Genomic DNA, 15,903 nt, shown 5'->3' with positions numbered 1-15,903 from the left:
TCATTCTCTTCTCCAGGGGATCTTTCTGACCCAGGGATCAGACCCACGTCTGACGGGTTCTTCACCACTGAACCAAAAGGGAAGCCCTTATTACGTGTTGCAAATATGTACCAAAATATTGAGATTTTGTTTTAGTGACGCTCTACATGTTTTAGTGGTTCTCCATTTTAGTGATTCTCCATGTTTTAGCGGTTCTCCCTTCCCTGGTGTGCCAGTGCCGAGGGCTGCATGCTCCCAATGCAGGGGGCCCGGGTTTGATCCCTGGCTCGGAGGCTGGATTCCACATGGTGCAACTAAGACATGGTGGAGCCAAATAAATAAACAAAAATATTAAAAAATAAACCAAGAGGGACCCAGGACAACTCGACTCCGGGAGGCCCCGTTTTCCATGTCAGACTAAAGAGTTTGTATTTTATACTCATGACGATGATAGACATTGAAGGAGATTTTGAACAGGGGAGAGAGATGATCAGAGACAATCATATAAGATTTTCAAATTTAATGACTGGGAGGTCTGAAAGATGCATCTGAGGACATTTTCAGGCTGAGCTCAAAATTCCTAGATACCACCCTGTTATCTCACCACCAACCATTCAGAAGGTCTGCACGCACTGGAAGAAAACAAAGACTGACCTCCTCCCCCAAACGAATCTTCCTTTAAAAACTTTCATGGTTGATCAGAGTCATCTGAGTTGTTACTTGGACATGAGTCCAGCTTCTCCCCCAGTTGCCAGCCTCCTGAATAAAGCAGCCTTTTCATTCCTCAATACAGAGATTTCCAGCAGCAAGCAGACAAACCCGAGTTTGGTAATCCTGGCATCTAGTTAGGTAAAATGAGGGCTGCTGAGGCTAGTGTGACGGACCGTAAGCCCATGACTCCAAAATCATCTACTCAAACTAAGGTAGATCTGAATACTTCTAATAGTAGATCTCTGATGTTTATATCCTCAAGAATTATCAAATACAAAAGATGAATTGCTGTGCTTCTTCCTTGAAGATTCTGGTGCAGCTCATCTGAGAGGGACCAGGAGTCTCTGTTTAGCTATTGCCCCCTGAAGTGACTCCACTGCAGAAGGAGGACTAGCCCTGATGGAAGGAGCTGCTTGGTCTGCTCGCTGCGTGACAGACCAATAACTGGGAGATGTTGAGGCAAAGCATAGTGACTTTCTCCAGAAAGCCAGGCATCCAATAAGATGGTGGGCTAGAGTCCTAGAGTACTATGTTGTCAGAGTCTGGATGCCAGTTTCTTTTATAGACCAGAGAGTGGGAGGGGAGGAGGGGAGGAAGTAAAGTAAAAAGGCCACAAAGTGAAAGTGTTAGTCACCCAGTCGTGTCCGACTCTTTTATCATCCCATGGACTGTAGCCTGCCAGGCGCCTCTGTCCATGGGATTCTCTAGGCAAAAATACTAGAATGAGTTGCCATTCCCTTCTCCAGGAGATCTTCCCAACCCAGGAATTGAACCTGGGTCTCCCGCCTTGCAGGCGGATTCTTTACCATCTGAGCCACCAGGGAAGCCCTAAAAAGAAATGTCTTGCAAAATATGTCCCGATTTGGCCAGCCTTTAGGAGGGAGTGTGTTCATTTCTTCCTTCCTGCCACCATTCACAGGTGTGCAGGGTCAGAATGTCTCCCTGTGAGCTAAACAAAGGCACTGTAGTTTAACATTCAGGCAGAGGGACAGGGTTCCCCAAGGAAGGCCATTATTACAGCTACGGGCAGCATCCTTTTAGTGGTTATAGCAACAAAAGCAACCAAAAGCAAAAGTTAAAAGAAACAGATCCAACATGGAGTCAGCTTTCGCTCTTCTCTGTTACACAGGAACCAAAAGCAAACCATGGCACTATTTGGTGTTAATTAATGGAACATATGCGGATGGCAGCAAGAAATGATCTTTTCAATTTGAGGGTGATTAATCTGTAGCAACTCTTTCTGAAGTAATGTTAATACTAACTCTGCAGGCCACCCTACTAGGGAAGTTGCTGCTAGAGAGTAGACTTGTGCTTTTCCTTCTTCTTCACAAACTGAAAAGGCTGCACCACAGTGCACGGGATAGGAAATCTCTCAGAAGCACTGAGCTGCAGATTTCCTGAAGGTGATGTTCCTTTGATGTGTGGGTGTGGGAAGAGGTCTTGCTGGAATGACCTCTGTAGGATGTTGGGAACGTTTCAGAAAATCATGGCCTGGGGTAGAGGATGCTCTGGTGTGGCCTCCGGATCCCCACTTCAGGACAGAGCTGTTGGTCACCCAGCTGCCAGGAGCATTTCCTTCCTTGGGCTTACAGACAAACGCGTCTATAGGAGTTTTCCTCCTCAACCAAGGCTACACCCTTGAGGCAGCCAGCACCCCACACTTGCCTGTACAGGGGACCGAGGCCTGGCCCATTCTGAAGGACACGTAGTTCCAAGGTCTCCGTGGGGTTGGCTAAGGTCTTCCTTGGATTTGCACTGCAGTTCAGCTTCTTCCTCTGTCAATCATTCATTCCTCACCCCTTACAGATGTGGATCCCTAGGGAATTCCCCCAAACTTCCTGCCTGTGAATCTTCATCTCAGAGGCTACTTTCCTAGAGAACCTGACCTGAGACACATGGACACAAGTGCTCCTGGTCCCCAACTCATTAAATCATCCGTGTTACTTTGCAATTGAGTTCTAGTCACCTACCCACCACTCCTTCCTGTATCTTTTGTCTTTTTCTCCTGGTCTGTGCTTGATATTTAAGGGCTCCCTACTGGACCATTTTTTTCTTCTTCCTGATCTTAGTAGGATGTCTCTGCTTTTCACTTTGTTATATCTTTCTGTGAGACTGACTGAACACACACATATAGTTACGAAGCACTGACATCTCTGTGCTGAGAGGCACTTGAGAAATTCTGAGTTAAATCTAAGTCACTGCAGGAGTTTTTGGAGTCTTTAAAATGCTCACATAACATACAATTAATCATTTTAAAGCATACAACCCAGCAGCATTTCAAACATTTACAGTGTTGTGCAACCAGCACGTTTATCTGGCTCCACATCATTTTTATCACTCTAAAAGGAAATCCTGTGTCCACTGAGCAGTAGCTTCATTGCCCCTCCTCCCGCCCCTGGCAGCCCACCTATCTCCTCTGTCTCTATAGATTTACCTAATCTGGATGTTTCATATAAATATAATCTACAACATAATATATAAATTCTTGTGTCTGCCTTCTTTCACTTAGCATAATGCTTTTGAGGTTCAACATATCAGTACTTCATGACTCTTTATGGCTCGATAATATTCCCCATGGATGATACCACATTTTGTTTGTCTATTCATCAGTTGATGGACATTTTGACTTTTCATCTTTTGTTAATATGAAAAATCACCAAAGCACAAAGTATTGTGCTGCTTTGAACAGGTGTACAGGTTTTTATCTGACTGCCTTTTGGATATATACCCAGGAGTAGAATTGCTGAATCAGATGATATTTCTATGTTTAATTTTTTGAGAAACCAAAACCCCTTTTAAAACACATATTAATACTAGCACACTTAAGAATAATACACTCTGAAAAGTATTCTAGACTGATTCACTTTGAGCTGTTAATGGTTAATTGTGAGTTAACGTGTTTTAACCTGCAGAATTATGTGACATTAAGAGAACATTAACCAAAAGCCTTGAACTTGCAAGAATAGAATTTAGGGCATGTATCTACAAAGGGGAGATAGTTTTGAGAAGAGATGTCTTTTAGTAATCCTGCTCATACAATGCCATGCCAAGGACTTCTTCTTCCTGCTACGTGTTGTAATACTTTTCCTTTCAGAAATTTAATTTAATTTATTAAATTAATTTAATTAAAAAAAATTTAATTTCCTTTCAGAAATTAAAGTTAGTCTAACGGTGGTCACGAGTACAATGTGAGTAACATTTGTATACGAAGACTTGTTGATCTATTGATTATGGGATGACTGCTTTAACGTGATTGATTCAGCCTGGGAGAAGAGTTATTAAAGCCAAATAGAAATAAAAGAATGAGAAATAAATTTAATGTTATTGATTTCTGAACTCCCAATCTTTCTTTATCTTATTCTGATAAAAATTAGTAGAGGGAGAGAAAACAATTTTGGCTTTATATTTTTCTATAGTGTTTAGACATCAGTAGAAGTAGATCCCTTTAGTCTTTTGGGTAATTTAGAGGAACAAAAATATAAAGAGTGCTTCGATGCACAAAAGTTAGCTCTAATAATAGAATAATATTTGTATTTATTATTTAAATGATTTTATTATATATAACGTATAACACATGTGGATATCCTGGCCTAGGCAAGCCTCTTGTGAAACACAGTGAGGCCTAGCTGGACCTGAGCTGAGCTGACATTGTTACATGTGGACTTTCCTGGTCGTGGCTGTATTGCGATATGTGTCTTGAATTCTAGAATGTAACAGTGGAGACCTGGATGCTCCCTAACTTGCGCCTCAGCGGGAGGCATGGAAAGAGAGAGTATCCATGAACTATAAACGTACCACATGTTTTCAGTTTGTAAGAACTGTAAGGAAGTTAGGACTTCAGGGAACACATTAGTGCTTGAGCAAGAACACTTCGCAGAGTAATGTGGACAAAAAAATGTCACATGGATAGTGGGGTCATCAGCCCCTGTGGCGGCTCAGACTCTGTTCCCTGAGGAGGTTCAGGGTGGAGAAAAGCAGGACGCTGGCCCCTAAAGAGTTAAGGTGCATGTCAAAGGGGTGACGTCAATAAGCCCAGACTCTTGCATCTTCCCCTACATAGAAAAGCATTAAATTCATTAACTTGTAATGTCTGGTTTTCTATAATTAGCAGTCATCTTTCAATGTTCAGGTCACCTGGGTTTTTGTTGCAAAAAACTCCTATGGGTCCCTCCCTTAGTTCCCTGGAATAAAATATAACTTTCAGCTTTATGTTGTGCTTTTTTTGTTCAGTCAACGGTAAGGAGATGTCTTTTTTTACTGTTCGTGACTGCACAGCACGCTGGTGACCTGGTCATTTTGCTCCTTGCAAGTTTTGGGGGGTTTTTTTGAAGCTCATCCTTTATGGTCTCCACCAGTCCCCGCCTCCATCTGCTGTCACTGTGACTGGATCACAAGCTCAGAACTCCTGAAAAGGAGATCAGTTAACTGCCATCCAATTAACATCCTGTTGGGAGGCAGTCTCTCCTCTTACCTGTGGGAATGCTCCAGGAGTGATTTCTAGTCCAAATAACTATTGTTAGAATTGACCTCAAATATGGCATTTTTCATATGAGGGGTGAAACTGGTTTTCTAGTAAAATGGATGAGTGGCCGCCCCTTCCAGTGTCCTGTGTTCTGCTCTAGTGTAGACAGCCTGACAGGGTTGAGATGCCGTACTGTCCACACCAGCATGCGTGTGAGAGAGAAAGGAGGGAGATAGTAAATAGAGTGAAGGCCGATACAGAAAACAAGCGTGTGGTCACCAGAGGGGCAGGGAAGGGGGAAGAGACAAATTAGGAGTGTGGGATTAACAGAGACAAGTCACTGAGTATAAGATAGACAAGCAACAAGGGTATACCGCAGAGTACAGGGGATTACACCCAATAGCTTGTAAATAGCCTATAATGGAATATAGTCTGCAAAAACACTGAATCACTTTGCTATACACCTGAGACTAACACAATATTGTAAACCAACTATGTGTCAATTAAAATAAAAGAATAGCGTGAAGGGATAAGCCAGCACTCTCTTGGCCAAACCAGGATATACATCACCTAAATTAGAGCAAAAAATTGATAAATCACAGACTGAATAGCATTGAAATGGATACATTACCATATGTAAAATAGATAATCAGTGGGAGTTTGATGTATGATGCGGGGCACCCAAAGCAGGTGCTCTGTGACACTTGGGCAATGGGGTGCTGAAGGAGCGGGGAGGGGAGGAGGGCTCAGGAGGGAGGGGAAATGTATATGCCTGTGGCCAATTCATGTTGATGTATGGCAAAAATATAATAATAAAAAACTTCACAATACTGCAAAGTAATTATCCTCCCATTAAATCAGTTAAAGAAAAAACACAGGTTGAGATTCATGCCCTAGGGCTGCCATACATAAACGGTGCACTTGTAGCACCGTATTTTCTCCGTAAGCTGCATTTTTGTGTCTATAAATGTGAGTTTAATGGTTTTCTCTAGTACTCTGTGGTTCGAACATTTTTCTGCCTCTTTGTAATTATTTCTTGGATGTCTGGCTTCCCTGTTAGCAGCGTGAGGGTAGGATTTCGCCTGTCTTTTCAACCACACGTCTTTGTATTGATCACACTGTCACACTTATGGTTGGCACTCTGTTGCTCTTTTCACATGAGAGAATAAGGGATATACCCAAGAGCAGCTGGTAACGCCAGTGTCTGCTTTGTAGTTAGAATGTTCTTGAGAAAGTCATTCAGTTCTCAGCTTGCTCTTATTGATGGCCAGTAGTAGTAACATCCAGCTTGTGCTTGGAAGACAGTGTCTCTAAACAAATGATGTTAATTTCTCAGATTGCTGAGAATCTCGAGTTCCATCAATTCTGTGCTTGAGTTTCAGGAAACACACCGACACGCATACTGCTTATCTATGCAAGTTGGGAGTTAAAAAATTATTTGCTGGGGATGTTGAATCTTGTAGACGCATTTGTTGATTAACTCATCCATCAAATATTTATATGGTGCATGTGTGATGCTGACTGCTACAACACAGTTTCCAAGCACTGAGGGTCCAGAAACATCCCTAGTAACACCGAGGAGAGAAAGCAGAAAAATAGCAAACTCATGAAATTTGATAGTAGAGATAGTGTTTTCAAGAAAAATAGAGCAGATTAGAGAGGGCAGAGTGTTTGAGTGGTGAGCAAAGTCCTCTTTGAGGAAGTAACATCTAACTCAACACTTGAGAGATCATAGCAACCGAGCTTTGTAAAGAATTGCAGGAAGAGAATAAATTCCAGGGGGAGGAATGGCACGCGCAAAGGCCCTGGAGTGGGACGTACCCAGATACGGATATGCGAGAGCTGCAAGAAAGTGGGTGTGTTCAGAGCAGGGCAAGAAACACAGGGCATCAGGAGACCAGAGGAGACAAGATCAGAGAATTTGTGACGATCAGGGCGTGGAGCTTGAATCTAATTTGAAGAGGAGTCATATTTCATTTTGATTTTTTAAAAGATAACTCTGGTGGGTGGAGAAGCGGTAGACAAGAGAGGAAGCAGGGAGCCAGGTTGCAAAGTGACTGTAACAGTCCATGTGAGAGGTGATGGCGCCCAGGAGGAGAGGTCAGCTTTGGGATTCCTTGTGAAAGGAGAGCAGGGAGGCTTGCTGATGGATTGGATTTGGGATGAGAGAGAAACAGGTGGATGAAGGAGGATTCCGAGGATTCTGCCCTAAAACACTAGAAGACGGTGATGGGGTGATGGCATTTTGTAGTGATGGGGAGCAGGGCTGTGAGGGGCAGGAGGGGATGTGATCTTGGGGACAGGAGCGAGCGAGTGATCAGAGTCCATCTGTGCATGAGCTTCAGATGCTGGTGGATACCAACCTGCAGATGTCAGCTTGGCTGTTGGTTTTACCAATACAGATTTTATGGGAAAGATCAGGAGCAGTGTAGTGATTTGGGAATTTGTCAAGGCAGGAGGAGAATGGGGTGACAGAGGATAAGATGGTTGGACGGCATCACTGACTCATATTCATGTCCATGATGACATCATATCCATCATGGACATGACTATGAGCAAACTTTGGGAGATAGTGAAGGACAGGGAAGCCTGGCATGCTGCAGTCCATGGGGTTGCAAAGAGTCGGACACAACTTAGTGACTGAACAGCAACCACAACAACAAAGAGGTCACAAAGCATGGAGTTGGATAAGGTCACTGGGAAGTTTCTGAGAAGGAAAGCAAAAAGAGAGAGAGTTGTGAGACTTGATGGAAGGAGGAGGGCCTGGACCCCAGAAAGGCTTTTTACAAGGTGGCACCCAGGAAGGAGGTGAACCTGGGGGTCAGGGTGTCCAGAACACAGAGGATAAAGCCTTTAGGAGCGGGGAGTGGGGCTCCGTTGTATCAAATGGTCCAGCTTGAAGTTGAAGATATACGGAGTGACAGCACCTACTCCCAGGCTAGGCTTAATTGTGCAGATAAATCAGACTATTTTTCTCTTTTCCGAGATGAGAGAAGAACCATGATCCATTTCTTTCTTCCTTCTTGAATACTGTATGTGGAGACATTTCCCTCAATGCTAGCCAATTAGCACAGAGTCCAGCAAGTGTAGGAGGAAGATGTGGATTGGTGAAATTTACAAAAGCCAAGCTAACATTTCCAGATTTTCCAGCTGCATGCCATCTTCTGAGAAGCTGCAAAGGACATTGCATTCTTTGCTCTTGCATTTATAACTGAGTTTTTAGTAACTTTATTTTCTCTTCCAGAGCCCTATATAGAGCAGTAGGAAAAGCTGTCCTTTTCTAGGCAAGAGCGAGTTTGATGTCCCTAATTTGGCTTCCTTTTTGCAGGCTTCCATCTTTCTCTGTTTATTTTGAACTTTCTGAATCAAATGTCCAGGGTCAGTGTCTGTCGCTTGACCTGAGGGCAGCGGCAGCTTTGCTGTGTTTTGCTTTCCGCTTTCCACAGAAAAGGAAAAGATGACAATAGATTTGCCTCTTCCTCTTTAGTTTCAGATCTTATGATGACAAATGGGAAGGCAGTATTTCAGATCCTTCTAATGCCATGGATCACCGGAGCCCCAGGAATGTCAAGGCTTTACTATTTGGACATCATTCTAGGCAACTTATACGACCTTTAAAGTTTCCATTCATGTGACCTTGGCACTGATGGGGAAACTGCCCAAAGAAACTAGAGACTGGAGGCAGCCCGCCCAGGGTCAATGGCAGAGCCATCAGTAGAGGAAAAGGAAAATTGTCTACAGGTGTCCGGTCTGCCCCTCCATTCTTGCTCCAGGACTGACTCTTTGCCTCACCTCTGCTGCAGCTCTGTGACCTTGAACATTCCCCTCCATCCCTCTGAATTCCACTCACTGTGTTCATAACGTCAGGTTTGTATGTGTAGTACGTAAGGGTCAGCATCAAAGTGAGGTTTGGTAAATTGATAATTACTGTAAGAATGTGTTGTTGTTGTTCAGTCACCAAGTTGTGTCCAACTCTTTGCGACCCCATGGACTGCAGCATGCCAGGCCTCCCTGTCCTTCACCATCTCCCGGCATTTGCCCAATTTCATGTCCATTGAATCAGTGATGCCATCCAACCATCTCATCCTCATGATACTGTTTATCATATTCTGAATTCTAGAGACCTCAAAGTATTTTATAAAGTAATCCTTGCTGCTGTTGTACTTTGTTTTGTTTCTTATGGTTCTGACCCTCTAGGGAAGCCCTCCGTTCATCACCATTCAGTAAATACTTGCCCTGCCCCTCACCCCTAACAAGATACCTGGGAGGCACCTTAAGCCATTCTCCACCCCACATCAAAGCGGTGACAAAGTCTGAATAATTCTGTCTCCTTATAAATTTTTAGTTCCTTCCCCTGCTTTTGTTTGTCCTCATTAGTTATTCATAGGATGACACCAGGGTCAGTGGCATCATTAGAGCCCACTACCCTGTTATTCTAACTGCCTTCATCACCCTAGCTTCTTATCCCCCGATCCATTCTTCCTGCAGCAAGAATCCAGGAATGATCCACTCACGCTCCAGTTAATGACCCATAAGGGGCTCCTTGATTCCAGCAGGATAAAATCCCAACAGCCTGGCACGTGCTTCCAGGTTTTCCTGTTTCAGCTCTCGTCCCAGATCTGGGGACCTCCGGGCTCCATGCTGCCGTGACCAATCCATGGGTTTCTACCCATGCCCTCCTGTACTGTCCACACACTGCCCTGCCTGCCTGGCCATCAGACGTCTCCCCTCTTACGTTTCTGCGCTCTGACGCCACACAATCTGCTTTTTATCTTCTTTCTTTTAATGAAGTACAGTTGATTTACAAAGTTGTGTTAGTTTCAGGTGTACAGCAAAGTGATTCAGTCATACATTCACATGTACACACACACACACACATATTCTTTTTCAGATACTTTTCCATTATAGGTTATTGCAAGATATTGAGGATAGTTCTCTGTGCTATACAGTAGGACCTTGTTTATTTTATATACAGTATGTGTGTATTTGCTAATCTCACATTCCCGATGCACAATCTTCTTTGATTTCCCTTCTCTGGCCCCTCGTTGCAGCAGAATTGACACTGCTCCCATGGTTCTGTCTGGCTCACCTGTCTTTCTCAGCCTCTGAAACACAGCACATTAGGTGAGCATTCATGTGAGTGTCTCCTTCACTGTAGGCACCACATCCTATTTGCCTTATTCATTGTTTATTCCAACATCTAGTGTAGAACCTGGTAATCACTTACTGCGGCGGAGGAAGGGAAGGAGGGAGGGAGAGAAGGGGGGAGAGAGGGAAGTGGGGAGGGGGACATCAGTGTCTTAAAAACATTCATATTGCAAGTCAAATGTACTCCTAATATATAAATAAACCACCAATCAACCAACATTTTTCTTCAAAACATTTATTTAAGCATGTTCTACCAAAAGTAAACCATACTTAAAGCAGTCCCTGGTAAAGATGGCCCTGTTTTGTAATGTCTGTGCTCTTTCCCAAGCTTGAGCCTCTGCTCCTGAAGCTGCAGCTTCTGAGAGCAGAGCTTGATGAGCAGGGCGCCAGGACCCCATCTGGAGCCCCCCAGACCCAGGCCAGCCCTGCTCCCAGGTCTGCCTCATCTTCACTGCAGCGTCATTCTCTCAAGAGCGTGTGGGGCCTGACGTCCCTCTTCTGTGTGTTAGTGCAGGTGCTGGAGGCGAAGTCAGGCACCTGCTTCTCACATGTGAAATGATTTGAAATAAAAGCCCTGGAAGCCCCACCAGGAAGCCTCAACCAGACCACAGAGAACTGATGCCTGGAGATCTCTCCTGCTGTGGGGCTCAGTGACCTGCAGGAACTGGTTGGACCTCTATCTTCCCAGCCCTGGTCAGTGATAGCAGATCCGTGGGCTGGAGTCTGTCCCAGTGGGAGTGTTTACAGCACAGACGGTGCATGGACATCGGGGCTTTTCTCTCTTCTGCAGAGACAGTGTGACAGACAGTACAGCACCTTCCCGACCCCATCCTCCCCTCCTGGCCCCCTCCCCATCCCCACCCCTCTCCCCAGCCCATGCTTGAGGACCCCAAGCCAAACACTTGTGAGAAACACAGAGAACCTGTGTGTCCACAGGAAGATTTATTTTTTCCTTCATCTTCATACAGGAAGTCCCTGGGCAGTGATTTTTAGATAGAAGTGCTGAAAGACCATGTCCTCTTGGCTGCTCACTTCAGTTCATGTGGCCATTGTTTGCCAAGCAGGTGTTGAAATCTTCCTAGAAAACAGTTTATTAAAACGGACCCTGAGAAATCCCCCTTAGTGGACACAGTTATAAGAAAACACACACACACACACACACACACACACACACACACACACTCAGACAGAGCTTGACCACTTTCCTCTTCTCTCTTTCCCTTCTCTTAACTCCCTGGGACCACTCAAACAGGGAGAGTTTCAAAATTAATATCATAAGGAGTTCAAGGGCCTACAGCCCAGGATTTGAGAAATTTTATAATTGCTTTTGGCTGGCCCTCCCTCTCTCCCTGAAGTGGTGTTTTTAGAAGGAGGTTTAGTAAGATGCTAATAAGACAAACTTCAGGATCTCACATTTTCACAAGACCCATCCCAAATTACAGTGGTGTCACATACTCACATGTCTTTGAAAAAAATCACAAAGGTAAGGGTTTCTTTTTGCATTATTTTTCTTGAAAAGTGTCCCCCATGTCATATGCATTTCAGGCCCCTTAAAAACTGGGTCCATCCCTGAGGATTATTTGATGCTGGTTTTGCCTAATTTATTTGAAGTCATAATCTCACATCCAACTCTGTCTTTTTTCTTTCTTTTTTTTTGCATTTATCTTCTTTTTTAAATTTTATGTATTTTAATTGGAGGCTAATTACTTTACAATATTGTATTGGTTTTGCCATACATCAACATGAATCCACCACAGGTATACACGTGTTCCTCATCCTGAACCCCCTCCCACCTCCCTCCCTATCCCATCCCTCTGGGTCATCCCAGTGCACCAGCCCTGAGCGTTCTGTATCATGCATTGAACCTGGACTGGCGATTTGTTTCACATATGGTAGTATACATGTTTCAATGCCATTCTCCCAAATCATCCCACCCTCTCCCTCTCCCACAAAGTCCAAAAGACTGTTCTGTACATCTGTGTCTCTTTTGCTGTCTCATACAGGGTTATCGTTACCATCTTAGTATACTGTATTGGTGTTTTTCTTTCTGGCTTACTTCACTCTGTATAATCAGCTCCAGTTTCATCCACCTTATTAGAACTGATTCAAATGTGTTCTTTTTAATGGCTGAATAATACTCCATTGTGTATATGTAACCACAGCTTTCTTATCCATTTGTCTGCCCATGGACATCTAGGTTGCTTCTATGTCCTGGCTATTATAAACAGTGCTACAATGAACATTGGGGGTACACGTGTCTCTTTCAATTCTGGTTTCCTTGGTGTGTATGCCCAGCAGTGGGATTGCTGGGTTGTATGGCAGTTCTATTTCCAGTTTTTTAAGGAATCTCCACACTGTTCTCCATAGTGGCTGTACTAGATTGCATTCCCACCAGCAGTGTAAGAGGGTTCCCTTTTCTCCACACCCTCTCCAGCATTTATTGCTTGGAGACTTTTGGATAGCAGCCATTCTGACCAGTGTGAAATGGTACCTCATTATGGTGTTGATTTGCATTTCTCTGATAATGAGTGATGTTGAGCATCTTTTCATGTGTTTATTAGCCATCTGTATGTCTTATCTGGAGAAATGTCTGCTTGGTTCTTTGGCCCATTTTTTGATTGGGTCATTTATTTTTCTGGAATTGAGCTGTAGGAGTTGCTTGTATATTTTTGAGATTAATTCTTTGTCAGTTGCTTCATTTGCTATTATTTTCTCCCATTCTGAAGGCTGTCTTTTCACCTTGCTTGTAGTTTCCTTTGTTGTGCAGAAGCTTTTAATTTTAATTAGGTCCCATTTATTTATTTTTGCTTTTATTTCCAATATTCTGGGAGGTGGGTCATAGAGGATCCTGCTGCGACTTATGTTGGAGAGTGTTTTGCCTATGTTCTCCTCTAGGAGTTGTATAGTTTCTGGTCTTACATTTAAATCTTTAATCCATTTTGAGTTTATTTTTTGTGTATAGTGTTAGAAAGTGTTCTAGTTTCATTATTTTACAAGTTGACCAGTTTTCCCAGCACCACTTGTTAAAGAGATTGTCTTTTCTCCATTGTATATTCTTGCCTCCTTTGTCGAAGATAAAGTGTCCATATGTACGTGGGTTTATCTCTGGGCTTTCTATTTTGTTCCATTGATCTATATTTCTGTCTTTGTGCCAGTACCGTACTGTCTTGATGACTGTGGCTTTGTTGTAGAGCCTGAAGTCAGGCAGGTTGATTCCTCCAGTTCCATTCTTCTTTCTCAAGATTGCTTTGGCTATTTGAGGTTTTTTGTATTTCCATACAAAGTGTGAAATTATTTGTTCTAGCTCTGCGAAAAATACCATTGGCAGCTTGATAGGGATTGCATTGAATCTATAGATTGCTTTGGGTAGTATACTCATTTTCACTATACTGATTCTTCCGATCCATGAACACGGTACATTTCTCCATCTACTAGTGTCCTCTTTGATTTCTTTCACCACTGTTTTGTAGTTTTCTATATATAGTTCTTTTGTTTCTTTAGGTAGATATATTCCTAAATATTTTATTCTTTTCATTGCAATGGTGAATGAAATTGTTTCCTTAATTTCTCTATTTTCTCATTATTAGTGTATAGGAATGCAAGGGATTTCTGTGTGTTGATTTTATATCCTGAAACTTTACTATGTTCATTGATTAGCTCTAGTAATTTTCTGATGGAGTCTTTAGGGTTTTCTATGGAGAGGATCATGTCATCTGCAAACAGTGAGAGTTTTACTTCTTCTTTTCCAATTTGGATTCCTTTTATTTCTTTTTCTGCTCTGATTGCTATGGCCAAAACTTCCAAAATTATGTTGAATAGTAGTGGTGAGAGTGGGCACCCTTGTCTTGTTCCTGACTTTAGGGGAAAGGGAAATGGTTTCAATTTTTCACCATTGAGGATAATGTTTGCTGTGCAACCCTGTCCTTCTCATTAACTAAATTCCCATCCTCTGTCTTCTAAAAATTCACAAGGAAACCTCTGTGTTATAAAGTTGCTGTTTTTAAAGGTCTGTATTATTATCCAGAAAAAGAAAATGGATATTTAACTTCTATAGGAAAAACATAGGCTTTTTGGCCAAAAAGCTTAGAGCTCAGCCACCTTCTGGTTTCACTGGATCAAAAACCTCTCTTCCCAACCTCCCTAGCACATTGCCTCCAAGTCAACCTCCTTCATTAGCCTGAGAACCTTCTCCTTGTACTGAAGTTTGTTTCATCTCAGGGGCCCTTCCCAGGTTAGGAGCCCCTCCTATGAATTAGCACTGAACTTACGTTTCGCCCTACAGACCCCTTACCACCCACTTGTTGTTGTTCAGTCCTAAGCTGTGTCTGATTCTTTTGAACCCCATGAACTGCGGCATGCCAGGCTTCCCTGTCCTTCACTATATCCAGAAGTTTGCTCAAAGTCAAGTCCATTGAATAAATGATACCATCCAACCATCTCATCCTCTGTCTCCCCCTTCTCCTCTTGCCCTCAACCTTTCCCAACATCAGGGTCTTTTCCAGTGAGTCTGCTCTCGGCAACAGGTGGCCAAATTATTGGCACTTTATCACAGGGAACCAGCACAGATGGTCCTGTGAAACCAGCCCTCCATACATAGTTACTGAATGGATGCATAAATAAACAAAGTAACACTTCTCTCTCTCTCTCTCTCTCTTTTTTTTTTTTTTTTGGCTGGGCCATGTAGCAAGTGGGATCTTAGTTCCCCAAACAGGGATTGAATCAGTACCCCTTGCAGTGGAAGCAGAGACTTGACCCCTGGGCCACCAGGGAAGTCCCCAAGTAATACTTTTCTGAATTAGCAGTCAGGATATCCAAACTCTGGTTGCCTCTCTGCTCCCGGGAAGCTTGAACACTGAACAAACCTGTACATTCCCTGGACCACATTTTCCACTTACACATGTCAAAAGCAGGGATCTGAGGTAGGGTCCACACTGAGATTATCTTTAGTACCTCCTGTATGTGGAGCCGGAGAAGGTAATGGCACCCCACTCCAGTACTCTTGTCTGGAAAATCCCATGGATGGAGGAGCCTGGTAGGCTGCAGTCCATGGGGTTGCTATGAGTCAGACAGGACTGAGCGACTTCACTTTCACTTTTCACTTTCATGCACTGGAGAAGGAAATGGCAACCCACTCCAGTGTTCTTGCCAGGAGAATCCCAGGGACGGGGGAGCCTGGTGGGCTGCCGTCTATGGAGTTGCACAGAGTCAGACACGACTGAAGCGACTTAGCAGCAGCAGCAGCAGTATGTGGAGCCAGTCCTTACGAGAAGGAATGAGGTTCCTCCTAAGAAAAGACCACATCCTGGGACAAGACAGGGTGCTGCAGACACCTTAGTCTGAGTAGGGGACTGGCGTGAGCAGGGCTGTACGTTGAGTGTTCCTGGGACCTGTTACTCCAGTGATTCTCTAGCCCAGGCCCCACAGAATGAGATGAACAAGTAAAGAAAGTTTGTTTTCCTTTATATGTATGTGTATGTGTTATTTTCTTCAGTGGGCTTTGGGCTCTCAATGTGTCAGCAGCATGGATGTTGGGAGTTCAGGCAGAGGCAGAGTCTGGCATGGAGGACCTTGTGGGAAGGGTGCCTTGGCAGCATCATGGCAGT

This window comes from Bos javanicus, chromosome 22, assembly GCF_032452875.1.
Source record: "Bos javanicus breed banteng chromosome 22, ARS-OSU_banteng_1.0, whole genome shotgun sequence".
Classification (NCBI taxonomy): Eukaryota; Metazoa; Chordata; class Mammalia; order Artiodactyla; family Bovidae; genus Bos; species Bos javanicus.
This window is presented reverse-complemented; position numbering follows the sequence as displayed.